The sequence below is a fragment of the Pteropus medius genome, unplaced genomic scaffold, assembly GCF_902729225.1.
Source record: "Pteropus medius unplaced genomic scaffold, Ma_sr-lr_union100, whole genome shotgun sequence".
Lineage (NCBI taxonomy): Eukaryota > Metazoa > Chordata > Mammalia > Chiroptera > Pteropodidae > Pteropus > Pteropus medius.
In genome coordinates this window covers 17,925,238-17,953,116 of record NW_024342471.1, presented here as the reverse complement: position 1 = coordinate 17,953,116, position 27,879 = coordinate 17,925,238, and the positions used below count along the sequence as shown (strand labels likewise).

At 50.3% G+C, this 27,879-nt stretch overlaps 1 long non-coding RNA gene across 1 annotated transcript; it reads left to right on the top strand.

Moving 5' to 3' along the window:
* Window positions 1–8,432: 8,432 nt before the first annotated feature.
* Window positions 8,433–22,815, top strand: LOC120603768 (uncharacterized). Its single transcript, XR_005653115.1, has 4 exons — window positions 8,433–11,006; window positions 13,292–13,515; window positions 13,650–13,862; window positions 21,768–22,815. It is a non-coding gene; the product is annotated as an uncharacterized LOC120603768 (long non-coding RNA).
* Window positions 22,816–27,879: the final 5,064 nt, after the last annotated feature.

The following is a 27,879-nucleotide window of genomic DNA, read 5'->3' as shown; positions in this document are numbered from 1 at the left end:
ATGAGAGATAAGGACCTGTACTTTCCTATTTTTGTACTGTTTTTGTCTGGTTCTGATTTTAGGGTAATACTGCCTCATAAAATCATGTGGGAAGTGTTCCCTCTTCTATTTTCTTGAAGAGATTGTGTAAAGTTGGTGTTAATTTTTTTAAATGTTAGGTAAAATTCACCAGTTAAAACATGCAGGCCTGGAGATTTCTTTTTCAGATTTTAAATTATAAATACAATTTCTTAGATAGTTTTAGAACTATTCAGGTTATTTCATCTTGATTAAGTTTGGTAGTTTGTGGTTTTCAAAGAATTAGTCTGTTTCTTCTAAAAGGTATGGAATTTAGGAGTGTGAAGTTCTTCATGTCGTTTCTTTTTTCATTCCTTTAATGGCTCTGTAATCTGTAGCAATATCCTGTTTTATTCCTGGTATTGGTGATTTGTTTCTTTTCTCTTTTTATCTTGGTCCGTCTTGTCAGAAGTTTGTCGATTTTATTGAATTTTTCACAAAACCTGTCCTTAGTTTCATTGATTTTCTCTATTGTCTTTCTGTTTTCTATTTTAATGATTCCTACTCTTATCTTTACTATGTTCTTCCTATGCTCACTTTGGGCTTACTTTGCTCTTCTTTATCTAGTTTTTTAAGGTAGGAACTTAGCTTATTGATTTCCGATTTCTCCTTTGCTCTAATGTAAGCATTTAGTACTCTAAATTTTATCCTCGTAAAGACTTTAGCTGCACCTCACAAATGTTGATGTGTCATATTTTCATTTTCATTCGGTTCTATGTATTGTTGAAATTTCCTTTGAGTCTTTCGCATTGACTCATGGGTTATATATAGGAGCATACTGTCTAATATTTATACGTTTAAAGATTTTCCTGTCATCTTTTTGTAACTGATTTCTAGCTTGACTCCATTACGGTGAGAAAACATAGTCTTTGTGATTTGAATTCTTTAAAATGTGTTTGCATTATGAACCGGGATATAATCTCTCTAGGCGAATGTCCCATGTGAGCGTCCCAATGTCCCATTGGGGAGAATGTGTATTCAGTTGCTGCTGTCGAAGTAGTCTATTAAATGTCAATTAGATCCAGATGATTTATGGTGCTGTTCAGTTTAAATATATCCTTACTGATTTTCTGTCTGCTAGATCTATCTGCTAGATATGTCAGTTACTGATAGAGGGTGTCAAATACTGATACGTTAGGTGTTGGAATCTCCAACTATAATTGTGGATTTATCTGTTTCTCCTTTCGGCTCCATCAGTTTTTGCTTCCTATATTTTGAAACTCTTTTGTTAGGTACACACACATTTAGAATCACTATATCTTTGTGGTAGATTGATCCTTTTATCATTATGTAATGTCCCTTTTGGTCCCTAGTAATTTTCTTTGTTCTGAAATCTACTTAATCTGATATTAATATAACTACTCCTGCTTTTATTAATGTTTGCACGACACATTATTTTTATCTATTCTTTAACTTTGAGCCTACCTATGTCATTATGTTTGAAGGGAGCTTCTCATACATAGGATATAATTGGGTGGTATTGTTTAATCCACTCTGCTAATCTCTCTTTTAACTGGTATATTAAGACCATCAACTCTTTAAAGTAATTATTGATATGTTAGGGCTAGAGACTGCCATTTTATTATTTATTTTCTATTTATTGTCTCTGTTGTTCATTCCTCTCTCTTTTCTTGCCTTCCTGTGGTTTTTGAATGCTTTTAAGAATTCCATTTTGATTTATTTATAATGTTTTAGAGTATATTGTTTTATATATTTTTCTCAGTGGTTGCTTACAGTATGCATATACATTACTTATCACAGCACACTGCTATCAGTGTTTTAACACTTCAAGTGAAGTGTTAAAACCTTCCTGATATTGGAGTTACTTTACCCTTCTTATTTTTAAAATACTATCATATGAAGTGTTTCATACATTGAACAACGTATCACACCATGTGATTACATTTGCTTCAAGCATCATGTATGATTTAAGAAACTCATGAAGACAAAAATAGTCTATCATATTAACACCTATTTCTATCCATCCCAATATTCATTTTTCTTTTCTGAAGATCCAAGAATTCTTCTGCTACTGGTTTCTTTCCGACTGTATCGTCATATTTAAAGTGAGTTTCTTACAGACAGCATATAATTGGGACATGTTTTTAAATTCACTCTGTTAATCTTTGTGTTTTAATTGGTGTATTTAGACCAGCTATATTTACTTTAATTATTGATATATTAGGTAGGGCTTAGGTCCACCATTCTATTTTATTTTTTGCTTTCTGTTTGTTCTTTTTAGTTTTTCTTTCTTTCTTTCTTTCTTTCTTTCTTTCTTTCTTTCTTTCTTTCTTTCTTTCTTCTTTCTTTCTGTCTTACTTAAACTTTTTCAGCATTTTCTTTTGATTTATCTATGATGTTTTTAAATGCATCTCTTTCTAAAGACCTTTTATTAATTGTTTTAGGTACATATATAATGTATCAAAGGTTACTGGTGTTATCACTTGACCAGTCTGAGTGAAGTATAGAACCCTTACCTTCATAATTATGGTTCTTCTTGTGTCCGCTTAATCTTTAAGCTCAGGCTTCTCAGCCTTGCCACTATTGACATTTTGGGCCAAATTATTCTTTCCTGTGGAGGGCTGGCATCAAGTGAGTGGAGGCCAGAGGTACTGTTATATATCCTACAATGCACAGAACATCTACCCTCCCCAACTATGGACTGTGAATGGATGAAGGCGGAAAAAACTCTGCTTAATGGTCAGGAGCTTGAGCTGAGCAGTCACACTAGTAGTCAGGTCCCAACCCTGACATTTTCTAACTGCCATAATGGGAAGTGGCTGAGCTTGCCTGAGCTGCAGTTTCCTTGAGGGTAAACTGGGAATATAAAAGTATCTACTGCATAGCATCTAATGATATGCCATAAGGAGAGAGCTTACCACTAGAAATGGCAGTGATAAAATAGCAGTAATAACTCTAGCCAACCCTTATAGAGTGCTTATTATATGCCAAGTATCTTCTAGGCACTTCTTGTGTATTAACTCATTTAATCATTACAGTAACCCAGTGAAGAAGGTACCATCATTGTACCCAATATATAGATCAGCATCGTGAGGCATGGCGGGGGCTGCAGTAACTTTCCCAAGGACACAGGGCTAGTAGCCAGGGGACTAAAAAACAGAGAGATCCTTACCAGCCCAAGGCCAGAAGAGCATAGGAGCAGGGGGGTCTTGAGAGCCCACGGACAGCTGTGGCTTTAGGAGAAGGCTGTCCAGGAAGAGCCGAGGCCACAGGAAGAGAACACAGCCATTGCTGTATCATGACCCAGCAAGAGAGGAGGATCTGCCGACCCTCCCTCTTCCTGTTTTATCTGCTGCTGCCTCCTCCTATGGGTCAAACACAGGGCAGTGAAGCCTTCGTGACCCAGATGTGGGAGTGGGACTCTCCTAAGCACAAAGCAGCAGTGCTGAGGGTGGAGAGAAGAAATGTGGGTGGAAGGAATAGAGCAGCCTGCTCCGAGCCTTCCTGCAGTCTTCCAAAGGGAGCTCTGGCTCCGGGAACTCAGAGTGGCCAACCTCTCCTTGGTAACCCAAGAGGGTGACTGGGGGTGAGCGTCGCTGACAGAGACCTTTGAGCATCCAGACTCAGTGTGGTCCCGCTGAGTCCAGTGTCCCTCACTCTGCAGAACAAAACCTCCACTCCTTTATCTGAATACGTATTTGGCACCTACCATGTGCCAGACATTGTCATAGGTGCTGGAGACAGAGGCATGAACAACACAGGCCCATTTCCTACTTTTGTGGAGCTGATGCTCCAGTGGGGAGATCTGAGCAATAAATAATTGCAGGTCGTAATAGGGATTGTAAGGGAAATAGAGCAGGTTATACAACACAGACAGTGCCTTGGATGGGGGCACCAACTTAGATAGGGACCAGTGCAGTACTATCTAAGGAGGTGACATTTGTGCCAAGACTTGGCAGAGGAGAATGAGCCCATCATACAAAATGTGGAGAAAGACTCTTCCAGCTTTAAGGAAGAGCAAGGGCAAAGACCCTGGGGCAGGAACAAGCTCGGCTTGTCCAAGCAACGGAAAGAAGCCACTGGGGCTGGCAAGCAATTGAGAGGAAAGAGGAGAGAGGTAGGCAAGGACTGGATCACATGGGCCCTAGTGGCTCTGGTAGGGAGTTTGCATTTTATTCCCTGAGCCGTAAGAAATCAGGGGAAGGGTCTGAACAGGTGAGTGACGGAACTAAGACTAAGGCGAGGCAAATGCCTTGCACTTGTGCAACCTGGAATGAGCACCCCCTCAATTTTGTTCTCTAAGTATCCTGCTGGTCTCACCCCATTCCAAACCTTGCTGAGTGATATGATGGAATGTGCATTTTAGAAAGATCCTGCTGACCGCCTTGGGAAGAATGGAGGATGAAGACAGGGGTTGGTGTGGGGGGCAGTGGGAAGATCCCTTAGGCAAATGTCGCGATCCCCAGGAGAGATGGGGCAGGCAGCACATCCCCTTCTGCAGAACCTGGTGAGTTTCCTTAGCTGTGATTTTGCGGTGGGGCCAGAGTTCTCCATGGACAGCAGAGGCAAACACACTCCTGGTGACAGGACGATGTTGCAGTCCGACTCTAAGGCACTTAGTTTCCTCCCAACACCTCTATCTCTTGTCTGAAATAAATGAGACCAAGAGTCTACATCCCCAGACTGGGCTTCTTCCCTTCCTTTCTCTGGGGGTGATTTGTCTGTTGACGTGGTTGGATGGTTCAGAGACAGGCTGATTCTCTGACTTGGGTCTGGGGTTGCTACCACCACACCCAGCTGGGCCCAGGGGAAAAATTCTGTCTGTGGAATTGGTCTCAAAGGCTTTTCAGCCAGTCTACTGACCTAGCAAATCGCAAATCTTTTTTCTTTGACGTCGTCAGTTAGCTTTTTGCTCTGCTTTGGCTTCGACTGTTCAGAGAAACTCTCACTGTTCACGCCAGAAGACATTATACAAATTATTGTCTGAGTGATGGTTTTAGGCCTGCCTTTGTGTAAATATCTACCCGATTCTTTTCCTTTAGACTCATATAGAGGCAAGAGGTGGGGGAACAAAACAACAAAACATAACTTCTGCATCCTGAAAGAAGCAAGAGGTCACCAAAACATAGCTCCTTCCAGCTCCTGCTTCGCCTGTTCTCTGTAAAGGTTTTCTCTCTGCTGGGTAGAAGTTTGGAGTTCCTGTCACGTCACTGCCTGAAAGGTAGGTTTCACAGGGACCTTCTTTGCATGTGCAAAGGCCCTGGGGCAGAACCAAGAAGGCAAATGTGGCTGGAGCTTAGTGAGCCTGGAGAAGTGAGCTGAACATGAGACTGGAGAGAGGCAGGAGACAAATCCTGGAGGCTCTTATGGATTTTTGCTCTGCTATAGCTTCAGCTGTTCAAAGAAACTCTCATTGTGTGATAAGAAGTGCCAGCCATTAATCAAGTGAGAGGTAAGCCTTCAGCCTCTGTCCACTGCCAAAGGACAACAGAGTTTAGAATTTGTTGCTGGCAGAAGATACGAAGATTTTCTAGGTAAGACTTTGCCATCAACTCTTAAATTGGGATGATAATGCAATTGCAAATCTGTAGCCTTTTAAAAGTCATTATTTGAAACATAAATCAGTCTTTCAGTTGCCAAGAATAGATGATTAGTATGAAACCAAGATGCTCCTCATATAACAATATGTATTAATGATCATGCATAGAGCTGTTTTTCAGGCAGTTTTCAAAAAGCATTTGCAGCCAGGAAGCAATCAGAGCCCTGGGCTAGCACTGACTATTTGACACGTGAGAACAAGGCTGCATTTAGGATGGGCCCGTGGGGGTTACCAGAGGCGTTTCCAGACTGAATACTCCGGTAGGCGTTTTGTTTTGTATCCAGGCAGAACTTCGCTCCTGTGCCTTCTCAGCATGGGAGGCACTGCAGGAATTTGGTCTGAAGGGGGTGCTGTGTGCATCTGCTGCACACTGATGCTGGTGTCCTGGACTGAAGTCTGGAAAACTGAGCCTTCGTCTTCGAACCTGCAAAGTACCAGATGTCTTAAGTCCCAGTTGACACTGTTGGCTCTGAACTTTGGTCTATGTATTCGATTCAGCGCTCCTCAGGTGCACTCCAGGCGAACACGGTATGCCAGCGTTATTTACCCCACTATTTGTTCTTCAATGTTTTAAAGGAAAGCATGTATAACTAGCACATCAAAGCTATAATTTCATAAATGACACTGCTTGGTTTGAGGTTAAATTTTAAAGAATGAGTTTATTTAAAGAAGACTATTAAATAGTAGTCCAGGAGGTGCACTGAGATGGGGTGTGCGAATGAGCAACGCTTGGGAAACTCCAGGTTTATGGCAGGCTGGGTGGTTTGGGCGCTGGAGTTGAAGTCTCATCATTGTAGTTGGAGGGGGCCCTCTCCAGCCCACTAGAGCCACAGAGAGGTGTCAGGGTGACCTCACCCCTGGCCCAGCGTGGAGGGAAGATTTGGTCATGGAAATAAATTGGGTCTGTTTTTCTCCACATGTCCCCAGGCTGATGTTGGAAACAACAAGTTTGGGTTGGCGGGCATGGCTTCACTTAAAATACTTTAAACTGGCTTCTTTCACCCTTCAGGCTGATGTCTTCCAGGTTCTTAACTCCCATCTGAGCTGTCCGTCTGCATCAGAGCTGGGCTGTGGGATATCAGATCACATATTTTTGTGTTAAAGATGTTAATATATAAAGCTCGGTAGTAACAGCATTTATAACAAATCAGGTTAGTGTCCCAAGGGGAGGCTTACCATGTGCTACTTATGCACAGATGCCTCTATCATTTAAGAGGCTTGTTAAAAATTATAGTTTAAGAGTAGATTAACAAAGTTCTTCACAGCTGGCATATCTGGGCAGGAGCGAATGCAGCAAATAAGCAGACATGCAGAGAAGGAGCTGGCGGGCAAGAATACCCAACAGCTAATTGCCTCAGAAATTAGTAGGATGGAAAAAAGTAAGTGCTTTTGAGATCCTGGTTTCGAGCAGATTAAAAATAAGAAACAGTTCTGCAGGCTGTTTGGTTTTTGCCAATGCAGCTCTCAGGGCCGCTGAATTATTCACCAGGTGGCGGCTTTCTGGGAGAAGGGTCTGACAGGTCTGGTGGGCAGCCCTGCTTTCTGGGAGAAGGTCTGGTGGGCAGCCAGCTTTTGTCCTTTTCGCCACTAAGGTGCAGGAGAGAGGGTGCAGCCTCCATGATGACCTAGCACAGCCTACAGCAAACAGTGATTGGTTCTGGTGTCTGAGGACCCCACAGCTGGCTCAGTAGGGTCCAGCACAGCTTTCCTTTCTAAAGCATCCTTTAGTTATATAGGAAGAAGGACCCCAGTCCAGGCTCTAAGACTTGGCTTTTTTTTTTATCCTGATTTACCTTGGATGATGCCCTTTAACCCCGAGACACCCCTTACAGGCAAGAAAAACACAATACGAGACCAAGACCATTTCAGATAATGAGAGGTGACACAAAGAAATGTGTAACAGGCTGATGAGGACCAAAAGGAAATCAGGGGAGGTGGTTTGTGTTAGATCAGATGCTCGGGGAAGGTGACATTTGAGAAGAGATCTCTATGAACTTAGGATGTCACTTACAGTGATATCTGGGGGAGACCATTCCAGGCAGAGGGAACAGGGAGGGGCAAGGGCCCAGCGGCTGGATAGGCTTGGTGTATTTGGAAGTGAAAAAGGCCTCCTGTGGCTGAAGTGAGGTGGGCAGGGGCTGGATCCTGCAGGACCTTGTGGACCAGCATGAGGAGCCTGGACTTGACCGTGAAGGCCATGAGGGAGGCATTCAGGAGCTTTTAGTGAGGAGGAGATGTCCACATTGGAAATCTGCCCCCTCCTTTGACCTGGGAGATAGAGAGGGTGAGAAGGGAGGGGAGATGGAAGGGAGAACAGGGGAAAGGGCATCTGACCAGACGTTGTAAAGGCATCTTCTCCTCATCCCAGTTAATCGTTGGCTCTCTTTACTGAGCCCAACCATGGGGAAGTCATTCTTTCAAGTCCCCATGGCAAATTACCTTATTTGATCTTTATACAACCCTCTGAGGCATCTCCATTTTACATAAAAGGGACAGACATGGAGTCATTTGTTCAAGGTCTCTTAGTGAGTAAGTGTTACTGTCAGGTCATCTTGCTGTCCTCTCTTCCAAGAAGCCTCTGTCAGCTGAAATCCAAGTACTGAGGATCCCTATAATTCAACATTCAGGACCTTGGTGTGGCTTTCCCAATCTTGGGTGGAGGTAAAAAAAAAAAACAGGAGCTGGTTGCTAAGCAACCTACTTGTTCTCAGTGAATCATGGGGGCAGGAGGTAGGGTAAAGTCACTGGGGGCCCTGGTTGTCACATGATCAAGATCTGACCAATCAGAGCATCCCATTCCCCTGACTACAGTGATTGGTTTAGGGTTGTACATGTGACCCAGGTTGGTCCGGATGGAATCAGTCCCAGGGCTTTGGCATCAGCGTTGAGAAAGATGCCCTCATTGGGCTGGGGTGGCTGAGATGGCTTGAAAGTGAAGCTGACACAGGCAAGGCGAGCTGAGAGTTGAGGAGAGAGTTCTGACAAAATTCTCTGAGTACCAGGATTTAGCTGAGATTTATTGAGCTAATATAAATTCTCTTTTTTCTGTTAAGCTAGTTTGAGTGGATTTCTCTGTCACCTTTAACCCAACGTGTCATGGCCAGTTGTACTCTTATCTGGGCTGGCTTCCCAAGCAGGCTTCCCATGGGCGTGCATCGCTGTCACAGAGCCAGAGAACCCCAGAGAAAAAAGTGCCTCTCCTTCCCTTTCATGTCCGTTTGCATTGGACCAGCTTGGGTATATGCCTGTGTCTGATCCATCACCATGGCTGGACGTGGAACACACAGAATGGCCAGGTCTGAATGCCGGGCAACCTCAGGCACCAGGAGTGTGTGACCAGCTCCACTGAATCGCATGGAGAGAGTGTTGGTCAAGGAGACCGGGCAGTAGGAAGGTAAGAGTTAACCTGAGAGGTACAGACCATGGCATCCTTGGAAAGCCCTGGAAGCCGGTGGGCTTTTCCTAGAGGAGGACTTGGTAAGTGTGGGAGGGTGGGCAGGATTCTATGGACAGAGGTAAGAAGCAAGTCCCTCCTTGTCTAAGCACCAGTGGTCACACAGCGTCCTGTCCCTGTTTGACCCTCCACGTTGAGGAGAAAGGTCTTTCTACCTGGCAGGAAAGAGATGAGCTGGGTCCTGGGATGGAGTCCTGGTGTGGAAGACAGGAGGCCTGGACCCTGGTCCCCAGTCCTGAGCTGACTTGGGTGCATCATCACTTTACTTCTGCTCATCTGCAAAATGGGAACAGTCAGCCCCTCTCTGGACCTCAGCCTCCCCTTCTGTTGAATGAGGGGAATGGGGAACCTGGCTAGTCCTAAAAGTCTCTTGCGGCATCTAGACCAGCCTGTCAGAGTGACCCTTCTAGTATCCATGTCAACAATTTTGAGTCTGGGGAAGCCTTAGGAAGCTTCTCACCATCTTGTTAGAAGAATATAATTAGCTGTGCTAACAGCCTGATTATGGGGGCTACGTTTGGGTGCCTGCCGCCCCCAGAGGAAGAGGGGAGATTCTCAGCTGGAAAACTGCTAATGTGATAACATGGTGGATTTATTAGCATATCTCACAAACAAGCTGTGCAGTTAGCATGACAGACAGCAGAAGAGTAAATATCAGTGGCGGGCTGGGGAGGGGAGGGAAGCACTCTCGCTGGGCTTCAGGGAGGCTTCTGGAAAGAGTGAGGATTAAAGAGTAACAAGCCCTTGCCTCTCCCACCATGTGACTGCCTGGGAAACAGGGCCTTAAGGAAGTGTTGGTTCTGTACCCCGCAAAACTATTGATTCTCTCTCTGAATCTCCAGATGTGGGTCTCCAGCTGCTACTGGACAACCCACTTGGAAGTCTACAGGCATCCTAGACATAGTGTGTCCCAAAATGAGCCCCAATACTTTCTACCCTGAACCTGCTGGTGTCTCCGTTACAGTAGATGGCAAGTGTCCAAGATGCCGGGAGAGAAGGGCCTTCGCCGAGATGCGAAGGACAAGTTGAGAGCTAAGATGGTGCCCAGTGGAAAACATTATTGACAGTATTTAATTAAAATCACCTGTCTAAGGAGGAGGGAGGGATAAATAGGCAGAGCACAAGAATTTTTAAAGTAGCAAAACTACTCTGTATGACACTATAATGGTGGATGTGCGCCGTTATACACTGTCCGAACCCATAGAATGTGCAACACCAAGAATGAACCTTGATGTAGACTATGGGTGACAATGATGTGTCCACGTAGGTTCATCTGTTGTAACAAATGTCCCACTCTGGTGGGGGAAGTCGACAATGCGGGAAGCGGTGCATATGCGTGGGGGCGGGGTGTCTATAGAAAATCTCTTTCTTTCCCCTGAATTTTGCTGTGAGTTTAAAACCACTCTAAAAAGTAAAGTCTACTGAAAATATTTTTTAAAATAACTTTATTAGAAAGGCACACTATAAATTCACAATTATGGTCTATAAAGTAAGGGAATGGGAATCTATAGGAGATAAAAGAAACTTTAATTGTATCTTTAATTTTTACTGCCTTTATTTAAAAAAGAACTAAAGGCACAAATAGGATAAAATGTTAATAATTGTCCCCTCTGGGTTTGTTGATATGTGTGCATTTGTTCTTGTTCTTTGTGCTTTTATATCTATCAGCCACTTCTCAAATAAGAGCATGACAAAACCCCCTGTCAGGGCAGGGTACCAGGGAGCCAGGCTGATGGGCGTGAGGATCGAGCCTGGGCTAAGGGTCTGGCAGCGGGACACAGTGGGGACAGAGTGAGACAAGACTTTTCAGGGAGGCCCGAGCTGACCTCAAGATGCAGAACTGGTGGCCAGCAGGGGATAAGGAGCCACTCGCTGAAAGTCTTGTCATTGTTTCGTCTTTCTGAGAAGGCTATGACTCAGCACAGGTGACTTGTGGTAAGTGCCGTGGGGGACCTGTGGGTGCCTAACCCAATGTATTATTACTGCCCTGGGTCCAGCCAGGTGAGCAATGGTGATTTAAGCTGCTTGAAGGACTGGCCCTGTCCCCAAGACAATACCCATTGCTTCTCAAGAAAACACCAGGGAGACAAGTGCAATTTCAAGTTCCACCAGGGAGCCCATGTGCCGAGAATCAGCCAGGCTGGAGGCCCTGCGGGAGGCAGCGCACTGAGGTTGCCTTTTATTTCCTTTCCTGTCTCCTCCAGGCTGCTGGTGCACTGCACCGGAGTCATCCCTCACCTCCTTCATCCCTGCCTCTGCCTCTAGACGCCCATGCCCCAGCCTCCTGACTTCCATTCTCCTGTCTGCAAAATGGGTTGACGCCTGCAAGGCAGGCTGGGAAAATCTCTACGATGCCGTGAGATGTGGCCCCCCCAACCCCACACATTTTGTAAAGAGCACAGGGCAAGAAGTAAATGCTCCAATCGTTCCCTGAGTAGTTAGATCTTCCTCGTTCATTTACAATAATAGCGACAATAGCAATCATAATAATGGTGATTCTTTTCTTGAGTCTTTCTTACTGGTATGTACCCGGCGCAATCGATATATTATTTAATCTTCTATAGTATAGCTGTATGAGGCAGATGCTATTTATTGGCATTTTCATCTTTAAAAAGGGAATAACAGACACAGAGAAGTAGCACAGCCTTCTGCAAGTCCTAGAACTGGGGGAACTAATCCAGGATGAAAACCATTCTGCTCTGTCTGGGATGTGTTCTCAGCCCCCAGCACCCCTCATGGGAAAGAATTCTGTCTGGTCACCCGTACACCCCAGTGCCCGGCAAGAATAAGCGTCTCATCTCTCGTGGGGTTTTATTCTGGGGCCGCTGTTCTGTCCTGGCCGGTTCAGTTCGGTTATTCCACAGCCAGGACCGATGGACTTGCTTGCAGCAGTTCTGGAACCTGGAGGGGCGAGGACCCCGCCCACAGGGATCCCTGTCCCTCTTCCCTCTCGGTTTTCTCGGCTGTTCTTGAGCACGTATCCTCGCTCAAGAATTCGAAGATCGTTTTACCCTGGAATCAACGTGCCCGAGTTCAAATCCTGCCTCCATCGCCACAACCTGGGTCACTCGCTGACCAACCGGTGCCTCGGTTTCCTCATCTATAAACAGCAGGCAGTAACAATAACCGCGATCACCACTGACTGGAGCCTTGGGTGGGGACTTGAGTGAGACCCTGTGTATTAAGGTAGTTGGAACGCGCCCACTGTGTGGTAATTGCTTGATAAATGGCAGCTATTTTATTATCATCATTATCATTAAAATTAATGTGAGACGGGAAGACTCCAGTCCCGTGTGCCTCAGGCCAACCTCTTTGGAGCTGTTGGGTTCATCGTTCTTGGCTGAGAAGGTGGTTGGGGAGGAGCCAGAGGCAGGGAGGGAGCGTGCGGGAGACTCCAGGCCTCGCTTGGTAGGCGTGGGGGCGGGGAGTAGACCCAAGCATCAAAGACTGAAGGAGAATTAAACGTCTCTCCCCAGGAAGGCTGGGGTCAGGCAGGCCTTGGTGAACATCTAACTGGTGGCATTTCACCAGCCTTGGAGGTCGTGCAGGTCTGGAAAAGTAAATGCCACAGGGAATGGGATGTAGCCAACCGATAAAGCATCTCAACGTTAGGCGCCTCATGTAATCCCTGTGCACACACGGTGATCAGGCGAGATCTATGTTCCATCCCCGCATACCCATGTGCTATAGGAGGGCTTTTCGCATGCATGTGGGTATGTGCGCACACGTGTCCCTGTGGGCGTGTGTTCGGGCAGGCACACAAGCACATTTGGGGACGAGGTGTGGATTTGCACCCAAGTGTGATGGGAGGATCATGGGGCCCCCGCAGAGCTCTGAGAGAGGCCAGTGTCCTGCTGTCAGCCTCCCTCCAGCCCCTCCTCCTTCCTCCCTCCTCCCCACGCTCCTCCGGGCCCCGAAGCTCTCCTCCTCCCCTGCTGTGTCCCTGCGGGTCCTCTCAGGAGGAGGAAAGCAGTCTGGTGGATGGGTCTGCATTAGCTGCTGCTCATTTGTGTTTTCCAAGCGGGGGGGAAGGAGCACTGATGGGGTGTCGGCAGCCCCTGGGGAAATGCAGGGTGGAGAGAAGGCTTTCTGGGGTTGCTCATATTTCACAGTTTGCTTTTCGGGGTACACATTAGAGCTTTCCCTCTGGACACACACAGGAGTGCGGTTCCAGAGAGAGGCCTCCACCTGTGGCCCCATGCCTTCTGTGACCATTACAGGTGCTGCCCTGGGCTGAAAACTCTTCTCTGGCCAGTTGGAGCTCGTGACCTTGGCTGAGGCACCTCCCACCTCTCAGACTCACTGTCCCGCCCTGCAATGAGGGACCACACGGACATCCACGATCTCTGTCTCTATATGTCCATCCCTGTCCACCTTAGATTTCCCGCTGTGGACTCAGCCCTCCCAAGAGGGTGGGACCTGAGAAGCAGGAGGGAGGAGACGGGTGTGCAGCACTTGCATGACATTTAAACAAAAGGGGCGCCTGCTTTTGACTCCGCAACTACTTAGTTCGCCACCCACACAGGGCACTTGCTCTCGTGCTCACTCAGGACATAAATCTTCAAACTCTGCTTCCAGATTATATCCAGGATCCAGCCGCTTCTCATCACCACCTTTGCCACCACCCAAGTCCAAAGCACCATCTCCTTTCCCCTGGACTATTGCAGCCGCCAACTCTGGCCTCCCGGCCTCAGCACCTCCTCACGACAGACAGCAATCGGAGTGACCCTGTTAGAACCCAGGTCAGATCGTGTCCCTTCTCTGCTCAGAACCCTCCAGGGGCTTTTCGAGGTAAGAGTAAAAACCAAATTCTTTATTTGCAGGAGGCCAACGCATCTTTGGCCCCAGGGCCTTTGCATGTTTGTTTGTTTGTTTGTTTTCATTTGGGGGAATTCTCTCCCTTGAGACAGCCACATGATTCACCTCTCTCCATTTTTACTCAGATGTCACCTTGTTGTTTGAGTAAATGACATCGCACATCCAGTCCTCCTGTTCTGCTTTATCTCTCTCCATAGCACTATCGTCATCTGACATTCTGTGATTAGTCAATTAATTCATTTATTGTCCCTCTCCCTTGCTAGGATATAAGCTTCAGGAGGAATTTTGCCACTTTCTTCACTGTTGTGTCTCCAGTGCCTAGCACAGTGCCTGGCACACAGTGGGCATTTTATAAAAATAAGTTAAGACAATGAATGAATTCTCCCTTCTGGGCATAACGTCCTGATCATCTGCTGGGGGACCTTTGTCCTCCACTCTTGGTTCACTTACTATGAGTGGGGTGGACTCCACACCCAGCTCCATGTGAGACCCGGGATCCAGGCCAGGCAAGCTGCATATCCGGATCCCTGGGTATACACAGCAGGTTGTGCCTACACAAGGGGCTGAAATTCCTACCTAGCAAGCGTGTGTCGTGGCGCGGGGCTGCTTCTCCTAAGAGGAAGAAGCACCTTTTCTAACTGATGTCGAGGCGCCTTGGCAGGTAGCCCTGGCCATAAGCCCCACCGCCTTGTCCCCAGTGTTTGGGTCAGGGATGAACATGTGACCCAGTTGGTCCAATCAGGTGAATCCCGAGAATCCACAGGTATGACAGGAAGAGAAGGTCTTCCCTCAAGGTTGCTGCGCAGGCAGGTGGCCTCTGGCCCCAGGAACAGAGCAGCGCTGCAAGCCTGGAAGACACTGACTCGAGTCCCCGGATCCAGCCCTCCCTGAGGCCCGCTTCAGCCTTGGTGCACAAGCCTACACATTCTCTTTTTGCTTACATCTCTCAGAGTCGGGTTTCCCATTCCTGCAACTTTAGGTTCTCTTCTGACCCAGGGGTCAGGCAGGGGTCCCCTACCGGGCAGCCGCCAGCATTGGATGAGAACTGCCTTTGAAAAGCACTTCGTTGTTTTTAAACACTCCATGCATATGAAGGACGCTGGAGGCGCTGGCAGCTCTGACCTCATCACTACCCGCCTCTCCCTTGCTCCCCGCAGGAGTCCAGAGCCTTGCCCAGGCAGCCTCTGCCCCCTGCCCACCCCAGGGGTTCCCGTTCTCACCGTTCCTCTCTTTCAGCCGGGTGATTTTCTCCTTTCCCATTTTTCATGCTGAAAAATGGCAAATTGAAGCACTTAATTTTCCTCCTCCAACCCAATTAACGTGGATGTGTTGAGCACGGATGCTGGGCTGTGAAAGGCAAGTCATTTATATCAATTAGCAAAGCAAACATGAGTTTTACAGCTGTGTGCTGACTCCAGCAGAGGCTGTCCTCTGGGAAAGGAAGCCCAGTGGGAAAGCCTGGGGCAGAGACCCCCCTGGGAGCATCTGGGACTGTGTGGGGCTTGAGGGCCATTAGGGTTGTATTATGATGGCATTTTGGACAGAGCACTTATCCAGTCACCTCTCCTTCCCATGAGATTCCCACGTGAATGTATCCAGGAAACAAGAGAATTTCCAGACATAGCCACACCTCACTGTTAGCAGGGGCTTTGTTCCCAAACCTTAATGCAACTCCACATCACCGCACTGGAATGCCAAGCCTATCTCCAAAGAGCGTCTGAACCCCCGCACGGGCCTCTCTTGCTGAGCCCCATCATCCATCACGGCCCTCCCAGATAATCACAGCAGCCTCCTCCCTGGTGTCCGGCATCCACTCTGGCCTCCCTCAGTCCATGCCCAGGCCCTGAAGTCAGAACAAGCTATTAAAAATATTAATCAAATCATGTCATCTTCTGCTCTTTAGTGGCTCCTCACTGCTGTTAGGATACAATTCAAACTCTCCATCCTGGCTCCAGGCTCTGCATGGTCAGGCCCCTGCTGACCTGTCCGCCTTCTCTGCTCCAACTCTTTCCACTGCAGCCACGCTCACCTCCCTGCTGTTCCTCCAAGTCTCCAGCTTCGTTGCTGCCCCAGGCCCTTTGCATTTGCTGTTGCCCCACATCTTCGACTGGTGGTTCTTTCTCATCCTTCACATTTCAGTTTGAGTGTGACTCCTCCCACCCAAGCTGAAGTCACTCTCCTCAGCGACTGTTTATCCCTCTCACAAGGATTCAAAGGTAAACATTTAGAGAGCACCCACTTTATACCAATCACTGGGTTCTAGGTGCTGAGGATACAGAAGTGAGCGGACAAAAGCTCCCTACCTTCCCAGCACCGTCCTTGGCACTGTGGGGACCACGTGAGATGAAGGAGAGATCTGTCGTTTTCAGGAAATTCCGGTTCCTAACTGGGGACTCGGTTTACTCAAACGAGGTTCTCATAGAATATGTACGTGTGAGTCGTGCCAAGAGCCAATGCTCACAGAAACCAGACAAAGCAAAGAGTGCTCTGGCCCCCCGATCTGGGCCTGGCTGACAGGCAGAGCAGAGGTCGTCACCACGCCTGGCATCCAGAATGTGCTGAGGAGTCTTTTGATTTCGATGTTTGCTTTTTGTTTTAATTGATATGAAAAGGATTCCAAGTAGGGACTGGGGAAAAAAATCCCTGCCCTCTTGGGCTGACATTCGATTTGAGGGAGAGACAAACAGCAATGGAGATATGTATATATATATCTATCTACCTACATATATAGTATATAGGATGGTTACAAGTGCTATGGAGAAAAATACAAGACAGAAAGGGGGTGAGGCTGCGGCAAGAAAATAGGTGGTCAGGGTGGGCTTCACGGAGGAGGAGACATTTAACCAGAGGCCCGAGGGAGGTGATGGAGGGAGCTGGAGGACGCTGGGGCAGAACTTCCTTGGCAGAAGGAAAAGCAAGGACAAACGTTTCAGAGGGGAAGTGTGTCTGTGTTAGCGGCTGTGAGCCTGGAGCAGGGGAGGGAGGGGAGATGGCTAGAAGCTGAGGCCTGAGAGGCAGAGGCGACGCAGGCCAGGTGGGGCCTGCGGACCCTCGTAGGGACGTTGGCTTCTGTTCTGAGTGAGGTGGGAGCCGTAGAGGGCTCTGGGCAGGGAAGGCATGGCTTGACTCCAGTCTTTGCAGGATTCCTCTGGTTGCAAGCAGACATTGGACTGTAGGGCGTGAGGGCAGACTCAGGCGGAGTGGTTAGGGGGCTACATGGTAGTCTAGGCAACACGCCTTAGGAAGCAGGTTGGCAGAAGAGGACAGAGGAGGTGCCTTGATCTTGATCCTGAATAATTCTTGGGAGTTAAAAGGCAGTAAAGGGAAGTAGAGAGAAGCCTAGACTCTCCTTGGGTTTTGAAAAGCCCTCTTGGGATTCCCATTGCAGGGACCGTACAGTGGTGTGTCTGTCTGCGTGCTTGGTCGTGCATTCACTCATCCATTCACTCTGGAATTCATCAGTTCATCCCAGACCTGTGAGAGGTTTTGAGTCCAGATGAACCCGGGTTCAAGTCATGCCTCCATCACTTCCGAGCTACAAGTCTTTAACCTCCCTGGGCCTCGGTTTCCACCTCTGTAAAATGTAAACAGCAGCACCTGCACCTCACAGATCTCTGGGAACTTCCGAGGAGACCGTGCGTTTAGCCCAGCACAGAGCAGACCTTCGACGCTCTGAAGATTGTTTTCCTTTCTTCTCCTTCCCTCCCCAGCCTTTATCCTTTCTTCCTTCCCCTGATTAGACTATGAGTTCCCAGAAAGCCATGATTTTTATCTATCTATCTATCTATCTATCTATCTATCTATCTATCTATCTATCTATCTGTCTGTCTCTCTGTCTCTCTGTCTCTCTGTCTATTTTTCTATCCATCTATCTATATGTGTGCGTGTGTGTGTATATATATATGTGTATATATATAATATATATACATGTACACGTATATGTGTGTATGTGTGTATGTGTGTATGTATATGTATATCTTCTCAGCCCTAGAGCTGAGAACCTCGCTTGGCACAAAGTGGGTGCTCCATAAATATCCGACGAAGGGATGAATGCTCTTGAGTCTTGAGCAGATGGAAAGCACCTCCTCAGGGAGCGTGTGTGTGTGGGGGGGGCGTGAATTCCAAAGTCCAGAAAAGCAGATCAAACTGGGAGCAACTGACAGGTCTACGAGGACCTTGTTCTAAAGTCTTAGAGGCCCAACAGATGAGCATTAAAGAAATGTGTAGTCTGCTCTAGCTCATGAGCAAGTAGTAGGTCACATTTATGGGCCAGAGAGAGTTGTATTTTTTAATCTGAGTTATGTAACTTTTATTACATTAGCGGCTGTTGTATCATCGATATGCACTTTATATGTGTGTATTTTTTTTTATTGTTTTGGCTGTTTATAGCGATCTACCAAGGCATCTCCCCTGGGAGTTCAGCAGTGCCTGGGGTGTCTGGGGCAGTCCCTGGAGGGGGCTCTGTGCATTCAAGTTAGTGAGAAGCCTTCTGCTGTAATGAGCTCGCACCTGTTCCCAGGTGTGATTTTGTTGAATCCTCAGGACAACTCAGGAGGGAGGGTCCTGTTATTATTTCCATTTCACATATGAGGATCTTGAAGAGGGAGGGTCTGACGTTTCTCCCAAGGTCGCATGGCCCTGAAGATCAAGCCTAGACTGGATCCAGGTACGCCCTGATTTACCCCGAAGCCCGGGCTTCGGGTTGGCTTTTGTCACAGTCTTGGGCCCAATAAATTATTTCAAAAGAGCCTCCTAAACTCTAGAAAAACAAGCATTTATCTGTGTGAATAAAAGGTTTAATGTCTGTTCCAGCCAATATATTAATTTTGTCATATTTATGATTCTAGACAGTTATTTTTTTAATGTGTATGTGTATAGTTTTACCGTATAGGGGCCTTTCATACAATGAATGTTTTATAAGACTTGAAGTGTAATTTCATTATTTTAAAATATTTACAGAGGTTTCAAGCTGTAGCTTTACTTCATGGTGTATTGTGACATAATGTGGCCCTGTCTGCGACGTGTTCCATGATGAGCCCGTGGTTTGGAAACAGCCCCAGGGAGAACCTAGGGTCCCTAGAAGATGTGACCAGTGGGGACTGTCCAGGAGGGGTGATGTCCCAGGGCAGGGCCTGGGGAGGAGGGAGGACATTCCCATGGGAATACCCCAGTGAGCGGGCAGGCGGGGCTGCCCCGGGGCTCAGAGGAGACCCGTCTTGTGACCCAGGGATGGAAGAGCAGACTTTGGGGAAGAGGTGGCACTGGGCTGGGCCGTGAAGGGCAGGCAGACGGGGCCTCAGGGGACAGAGGAGCTGGGGGCGGACGCCTCGAGGAAACCAGGTGATTTTATCCAGGTGACGGTTGCCATCCCTCGGAAGATGTTGGGGTTGATGTCCCCAGTCTCTAAGAGACTCGGGCGTCATTCTGCTCTTTCTCCCATAAATCTTCCCCAGACGCTCTTGGAGAAGAGAAATGAGCAGGACGAAGCAGAAATCCACAAAGGGTTGACAGTCCTCTGTGCGAAGAGGAGGGAGAGTCCACATAAACACCTCGCTCTAGCCCCGGTGTCAGCGGGCACTGCGGGTGGGCACCGGCTCCATGGGGGCTCCATTCAAAGCTCCTCCCAGGGAACTGTGTCATGTGACTAAACGAAGGGTTCCCACCGTCAGGTGACTGTGTGTGTGTGTGCGCGTCTGTGTGTGTGTGCACGTAGATGTGGGTGTGGGCATAAATGTGTGGGTGTCTGCACACTATATAGTCATCAATTCTTCTACTCATTCAGGCAATATTTACCAAATACTTACTTCGCGCCTGGGGTGGCATAAGACTCTTAAGATTCAGTGGTTAAAATGGCAGGCAAGAGACAGATGAAACCAAGTAGTGTCCACTAATAACCAATAAAGTTGACTTTATGCCATTAGGGTAACGAGGGAGACTAACCTGGCCATGTTTTAATGATTAATAGGGGAGCAGCGCCCCCACAGACAGGAGGGCTGTGGAGCACATCCCAGAGGTGGCAACACCGAAGGATGCACACCTGCCCTAAGGTCTGCCTCCAGCTCAGACCCCTTGTCACGGCTCCAAGCACTGAGCGCCAGATGCCGACTCCACATCTCCCGTGAGGTCCACGCTGCCCGCAGGTCCGCGTGGCCGAAGGGAAGCTCCTGTGTCTCTGGCCCAAACCTGCCCTTCTCCCCGCAGTCGTCCCCAGCTCCGCCCGCGGCCCCACTACTGACTGAAAGGTGGACGGAGCCAGTGTGGGAAGAGCTGGGCGAGGAAGCGCTCCCTCCCAGACGGGGGAGCGGCAAGTGCAAAGGCCCCGGGGCAGAGAGATCTTCCTGTGGAGGAGAAATAGGAAGGAGGCCGACCCGAAACTCATATAATGCTGTAGGTCGACTATAACTTAAAAGTTAAAAATAAATAAATGAATAAAAAGAAAGGAGGCCCGGGCACAGCCAGCCCCCGAGGAGGGAGCCACGTGAACCAGCACCCCAGCATGACGCCGACCTCCTGCTGGGGCTCCCCCTGGGCGGCCAGACTCAAAGCCAGAGGCAAGAGAGCACTGTGGTGTGGACCACCTCAACCCGCCGTGTGGGTCACACACCACCTCAACCCGCCGTGTGGGTCACACACCACCTCAACCTGCCGTGTGGGTCACAGAGCCGGGCATGGGCGGGGTGGACACGAGGACAAAGGGGAAACGGGCGGCACAGGCCGCGGCCACGGCCAGGGCTTCGGCATCTGCTCTGAGTGAGGTGGGGAGCTGGGGGGCCCGGCTGCGAGCAGAGGGTCGACAAGATCCGACTTATACATTTAAACTGTCATCTTACTGCTGCGGGGACAGTGGACTCTAGAGGCCCCGTGGCGGAGACAGGAGGCCAGTGGGGAGGCGTCTGCAGTGATCCAGGGACGGGTGATGGTGGCTCTGGAGAAAAACAGGGCAGCTATGTGGAGGTGGACCTGTGTTGGGGCTGAAGTTGAAGAGCCACACTGGGGGACCGCAGGTGCCATAAGCACCAAGGATGGCGCTCAGGTTTGGCTCAAACAGGTGATCGACACCTCAGTCCTTATACAGAACCGGCCTGAACACCTGAGCGAATGGGGCATTGCGAGACCGGGGAAGTCAGAGCTGGGAATGTGGCCAAGAGCCGCTCTACCTGCATCCCAGTTCACACCCTGCTCCACCACTTGTCCAGTGCGTCCCTGGAGAGTCATCTTCCCCTCTGGACTCAGTCTCTCCATCTGTAAAATGAGGCTTTAGCATCAGAGTGTCAGAGCTTTGCACAGCAAACCAGGGACCCAGCTCTGGCTGGTACGAGCAGAGAAAGGAGTGGACCATGGGGTAATCAGGACGCTGGGGCCTCTGGAAGGACCAGAGGGGTTCCAAAGCTGTACAGGCAGGAACGCAGCCCAACCGCCCTGGCGGGACTGTTCCCTAGGACTCAATGCTGCTGTCTACCGGCGCAGACACCCCAGCCTGCGCCCCGACACCGGGCCCTGGGGTTGGCAGTGGACACTCCTCCCACTCTCAGTCCATGTGGCTTAACCACCTCTGCATGGGGTTGTCATGTGACCTAGGCCTGGCTAATGAGCATCATCCCTGGGGCTTTGGGGGACTCCAGAAGGAAGTATCTGGTTTCTACTGGGGCTGCGGAGTTGGTGAATGGAGGCCTGGAGTTGCTAGTCACCATCTTGTCCCCATCTGGAAAAGCCAGTCTGAGAAGGCGGACAATAGAGAGGAAAGGGCCTGAGAGATGGAGAGGTGGCATCTTACTGACATCGTAGGAGCCCCTAGATGCAGACATGCCTGAAGCCAATCGGTCAGTGTGTAAAAGCGAGCCAGGCATTTTTTATTTCTTGTTCTTGGTTTTGTTTTAGTCCAGTTCGATTTGGGTTCTCCCATTTGCAACCCGAAGACCAAGAAAAGAGATTCGGAGAAACGCCTGTCATGTTGCAGGAAGGTGCAGCATGCATTGCGACAGTGAGGGGCCTAGAGGTGAGCCGTGGAGGTGAGGACCGGAGAACGGTGAGAAATGGGGTCCCTGGTTCTTTCCCACCAGTATCCCTCAAGGTGCTGAAATTCCACCATCAGCGACTTGAGGATCAGGGCTGAAGTGTGGGCGCAGCCCTAAATGGGGCCCTTAATTCTCATCAGCTCCTCCCCCGTCTGAGCAGCGAGCACATGTCCCCTGCAGGAGCCCCGGCTCCTTGTCCGGAGTTAGTCCAGTGGAACTCGTGGGGTGGAGGGGACCCCAAAACACTGCCCTCAACCTTCTCTGAGCCAACAGCCCACTTGGGAGCAAGCTCGGCCTTGGAGAATCTTCTTCCCACTTGCGTCTGGAGGAAATGCCGGGTGGAGATGTGGGCAGAGCTAGGTATTTAGCACTGACACAAGTGATTGCATGACTGCCCTCTGTCACTCACTGGCTGTGTGACCCAGGGAAGGTCATCTTCCCCTCTGAGCCTCAGTGTGCTGCTCTGTGCAATGGGGATGATGGAAACATCAACTGTGCCGGGTTTAGGGAGTCAGCGCGCGGAGGTGCCCAGTATGCGCCAGGTGCCTGGAGGTAGCTGGGTGTCCCGGCCTTTCCCTCCTGCTGGGAGACCCGGTGGGCGTGGGGATGACAGCAGCATCTGCATCCGCCCTCGGTCAGTTAAATGAGATACTCATGAAAGAGAAGTTCAATTCCTCTGTATGTGTCACCATTGTGGTCACCGTCCTCCTGCACTGACCTGTGGACACCCACTGGCTTCATTCCAGGCAGTCATACTCGAAGATTCAAGGACAGGAAACACTTCGTCAGATATTAAATAACCTTTCTTTAGAATCACCGTGATTTCACCTTTCTATCTGGCCTTCGTGTGATGATATGTGTAGCTATGTTATTTTATTTTATGAATGTCATTTCCAAACAATAAAGGAAATGCGAACAAGCGTTTCTCATCTGACGGGCAGGCTGGGATGCAGGTCTCTCCTTGGGGATTTGATCTCATGTGGCTGGCAGATGGAGCATTCAGTTTCCTTCTCGAGCGCCCCTGACTTGCCTGTGACCCTGAGATGCAACAATTAACCACTTTCCTGAGGGAGGCGGAGGCCAGAGCAGGGCTGCAGCCCCCTCCCCTCCCACAACGAGCAGCCCTAGGTATTTATCCAGAGAAACAGCCCTGCCAAGGGAGGATGGAGAGCAGCTGGCGTCGACAATGGGACATATTGAGAGAAGAGACGAGGCCACTTCTCAGTTCTCCACTCGAGTGTGCAGGAATTGCAACTTTTGTAATTTCTGCCACACCGGCTCTTGCAGCTCCTCCGACTCTCCAGGTGGTGGGTGCCACCTGGGTCTTAGCTCACGCTGTGTCTTGGGCCTGGAGCCCCCTGTTCACTCCCACATCCACCTGGCTCCTCCAAATCCCTTTGCTGACATAGCATCCTCGTTACTCCCCATTACTCCCCGTGCCCCTCCCCCAACAGATTTTTTTCTTCCTAAGATTTATCCCAATCTAACATATTTTATAGTTAATCATTTACTTGCTCAATGTCTGTCTGCCATCACTGAATTGTAAACTCCAAGATGGCAGGAATTTAAGGCTTTTTTTTCCCCCCACTGCTGTGTTCACACAGTGCTTAGAAATGGCACCTGGCACTAAGTAGGCCAACAGGTAATTGTCAAATAAATGAATGGAAGGAAAAGAATGGAGACGGGCAGCAGGATGCTGATGGGCAGCGCTGGCTAACACGCCTGCGGAGCCTACTATGTGCAGTCACCCTGAGAGCTCTACATCCCACTCATTCATTCATTCATTGATTCACCTAGCCATTCATTCATTCACTTAGTACTTCACCCAAACAAGTCTTCACTGAGCACCTACTATGTGCCAGGAACTATTATGCAATGAGCAAAGCAAAGCAAAAAAAAAAACCTCTTTATTCAAGGACTTAATTTTTCGTGGTGGAAGCCAAAGAGCAAGAGAGAGTAAAATGCATGGTGCGTTCGTGATGGCAAGTGCCATGAAGAGGATGAGGGGGACAGGGACAGCATGCGGCAAGGGGCTGGTTGGGATTGTTTCGGTGGGGTGGCCAGGAACGGCCTCACTCAGAGGGGACATTAGAGTCCAGGCCTCAAGGAGGTTGTGGAATCCTCCCAACAGCCTTATGAGGGAGAGACCGTTATCATCCTTGCTTTCAATGTGAGTAAGTGAGGCTCAGAGGGGTTGGGTAACTGGCCCACAGCCACACCGCTGCTGGGTGGCAGAGCGGGCTCCGAGTCCTGCAGCCTGGTTGTAACTCAGCTCCTCCTGGTCTCGCCCACCCTCAGGGGCGCTCTGGGCCTGGGGGTGTCCTGGGCTGCATCTTCCCCAAGCTCAGGGGCTGCGGTGGCAGCTGCCAAGGAAGGAACCTCACACTTCCTCCTGGAGCCTCCCCCCTCCCCACCCCCAACCTTCTCACAGTGGGGAGAAGAGACTCTGGCTATGTGGCACCGCTGGAATTCGCTTCACTATTAATTCTGGAACCTTGTTTTCAGTGGATGATTAAATCACTTTTTAATTACAAGCAGAATATGCGCGCATTCTCTCTGCGTGAGCTCAGGCGGGCGTGGAGGGGAGTGAGATGCGGCCGGCTCTGCAGGGATGGCCGTGGCCTGCGTCCCCTCCAGTTCTTGTTCCCGGGACATCTGAATCAATACAGCTGCCTGCTGGGGCCAAGCGTAAATGGTCCCCTCCTTTGTCACCTCCGAAGGGAGTGAGCGTGTGTCCAGGACACCGTCCTGCCCAGTCACCAGACAAACCCCTGCCGGCGCTCCCGCTGGTCCTGCTGGATACAGGTAGTTGTTCAGACACATATTCTTCAGGACAGCCCGCCTCCTCCCCAACCCCTGAACCTGCTCGAAAGCGGGCACACCAAGCCTCTGCTAAAACGAGGAAAAGGAATCACTCCGAGGTTCAGGCCGCAGAGAGGCATCTGCAGTGAGGCAGTGGGTGGTCCTGACACTCAGGGCCCCCTGCACCCAGCCAGGGTCCACCCCGGTGCGCAGAGGCCCTGCTGGAAGAGACGACCACAGACTGCCCCTTCCTGGACACCCAGGACTGCAGCGGCACTGTCACTGTCGAGGACAGCTCACCGGTCCCCTCCCGCTGCCTTCCCAGGAGAGCCCCTCCTTGCACTCTCGTCCTGGGCCACCTCTGGCTGGAGTGTCCAGGTATGCAGGCCCAGGAGGGTCGGTGCCGAAGGGACCCTCGAAGCGGGGCAGCTCCTGGCCCCTGAGCAGGTGCAGCCTGGGGACCATCCCCAGCACTGGCCACCACAAGATCGAGGCAGGGTGGTCTGGTGGTCAGACCATGGAGCCAGAGGGAGCGGGTTCAGATGCCGGCTCCGTGGCTGCAGCTGAGAAAGGCTGAGCACCTGCTGCACAGGAGCCTCCTGGCCCTGGCGGGGAGGGGCCCATCTGAGCTGGGCCGAGCCCAGAACTGCCATGGAGGGGGTGGGCACCGACGGTGACAGCAGCCCAGGACGGCCCTGCCCTTCGGCGCCCACCCTCCCGCAAGCGCCTTCTGTTGGTTTCCTTCTTCTCCTCGCCCGTCCGCCCCAGCCTGCCCCCCACCCCTGTCCTGGGACACATGGCTCTCAGCACAAAGCCCTCCCAGGAGCAGATGGCGGTCCCCAGACCCTGTGTCAGGTCCCTCTGCCTTTCACATGGAAATGGGGGACATGGCCGGACAGATGTCCCCCAAGCCAGACTGGCTGGGCAGAGCGGACTCGAGGCCACGTCCACAGCAGGCACCTAGACAAACAGTTTCTGGCCGGTGCCACTTCCTCTCAGGACCTCGGCCCTTCTGAGCCTTGTCCAGCCTCCACCCATAAAAACTCACATCTGTTTTCTCCCGTCACCCCGCCTTCTGAGGCCACAGGGATGGGAACACCCCGCGAGCCGGACTGTCCAGCGGCCTGGTGAATGGGCCTTTGATTTTAAAGTGACACCCAGACCCCAAGGTGAAGGGCGGAGCAGGGCACCGCTGCTGGACCTAGGAGGACACCTGCCAACCCAGCCGGGCACAAGGCCTCCTCTGCGCCCTCACAGGACCTGGGGCAGCGGAGAAGGGGGTGGTCACCCCACTGTTCGTTCCTGCATTCATTCGCTCCTTCATTCAGCAAACACCATGGGGACTCCCCAGTCAGAAATGGATGACAAGAGTCCTCTCTCGAAGGTAGACAGAGGATTACTGTGACGGTGCTGGGAGTGCCCGGCACGGCCTGGCTCAGAGGACGCTGTCACTGGTGTGTCCTCTCAGGGCCGGGCCCCCCTGGGTGCCGTGGGGGCCATGGGAGGTCCTGAGCAGGGATCCTTATGGCTGTGTGGACAGTGGAGTGTGGGCAGTGAGGGCAGGAGCGGGAGCCCAAGAGGCTCCCGCAGACGGGAGAGCAGCTGCCCAGAGAGCCTCCCGGGGGCCGGGGTCAGAGCTGGGGTGGCAGAGCCAGACACGCCTGCTCTGCCCTCCACTCCACAGCCAGGCCCCTGCCCGCCGCCCTGAGCCTGGGAACTGCATCCCCACTGCCCACTGGGGCCAGGAGAGGAGGCCCGGCCTCGTGGCCCCAGAGAGCCCTCAAGCCACGCACCCCCGGTATCTGCAGTGTGCCTGGGGGATCCCCCTGCCTGGCTGAGGATTCTCCTCTCCCAGAATCCGACTGCTCCTCAGGTGCGGCCAGCACAGGGCCAGGGTCTGGGCACGGCCTCCCGGGCAGGAGACGCCACAGGGTGCTGCTCATCTAAGAAGCTCCCCACAGCCGCATGCTGGCTGGACAAGGGGAAGGGAATTCATTCTGCTCCCCCAGATTCCTACTCCATGGATCGAGACCAAAAAGCGGGAGCCAGGATCCCTGCCCTGCAGGGGCTCAGTTTCCTCATCTGCTAAACGGGCTTCGGGAGAAGCAAGAGTCACTAGAGAGAATTCCCCCAAGACCGTGGCCCTGGAGGCCAAGGGTGATTGGACTTCCCTGCCCACCTTCTCTCCCTTGTCACCATTAAGTCTCCTTATCACTCTCTGAAATTTGAAATTGCCTTATTTACATGTTTATTTGCCTATTCTCTATTTTTCCACCAGAACTTGCGCCCCACCCTAACAGAGGATCTGCTTGTCACATAAGTCCTGGAATACAGTAAGGCTTCAAAAATATTTTTTGAGTGAATGAATGAATTGGGAAGTGAACGACTGGGCTTTCCGTGACCTTGGCCCTGCTCCTTGTCTGGGCTCATCGTTCGCCACTTTGCCCCTAAGTCACTGTAGCCACGCCAGCCGCCGCGGTGTCTCGGACCCCCAGGTGTCCCCCTGCCTCAGGGCCTTTGCTCTGGCTCGTCCTTCTGCCTGGGAAATTCTTCCCATAGTTATTTCTCATGGCTCCTACCCTCACCTCCTTCAGGTCTCTGCATAAATGTCACCATCTCTGACCCCCCCTACAGAAATCTGCAATAAATTCGACCTCCTGGCATTTCCTATCCTTCCTTCCCCACTTTGCTTTGTTTTCTCCCTAGAACGTGCCATTTTCTAACGCATTCATTTCTGCGTTTTGCTCATTGTCATGAGTCGCTATTTTGGTCACCTCTGTTTCCCCAGCGCCCGGAACAGTGAGTGGCTGGCGTGGAGCAGGTGCTTAGTGAATATTTACTTGAGGAATGGGGCAATCGCAATCAGGGTTCAGACAAAGGAGCTTTCATTCCCTGTGGGGCGGGGCAACCAGAGAGGGCTTTCTGGAGGAGGAGACTTGAGGTGGGGCCCATGGGACCGAGCAAGACAGCGTCTTGACGGGAGAAAATTCTAGGTAGAACCAAGTATTGAAAAACCAAACTCAATTTCTGGGGCCCGGAACAGGGATACCTCAGGCCCAGTCCGGGGTTATTTTATGCTTTCTAAGGTGCTTAGATCTAGTGCAGGCTGGCGACAGTTCTTTGGCAATTAATTCAATGTTTTATTCATCCTTGAATTCTTTAAAGTTGCAAAT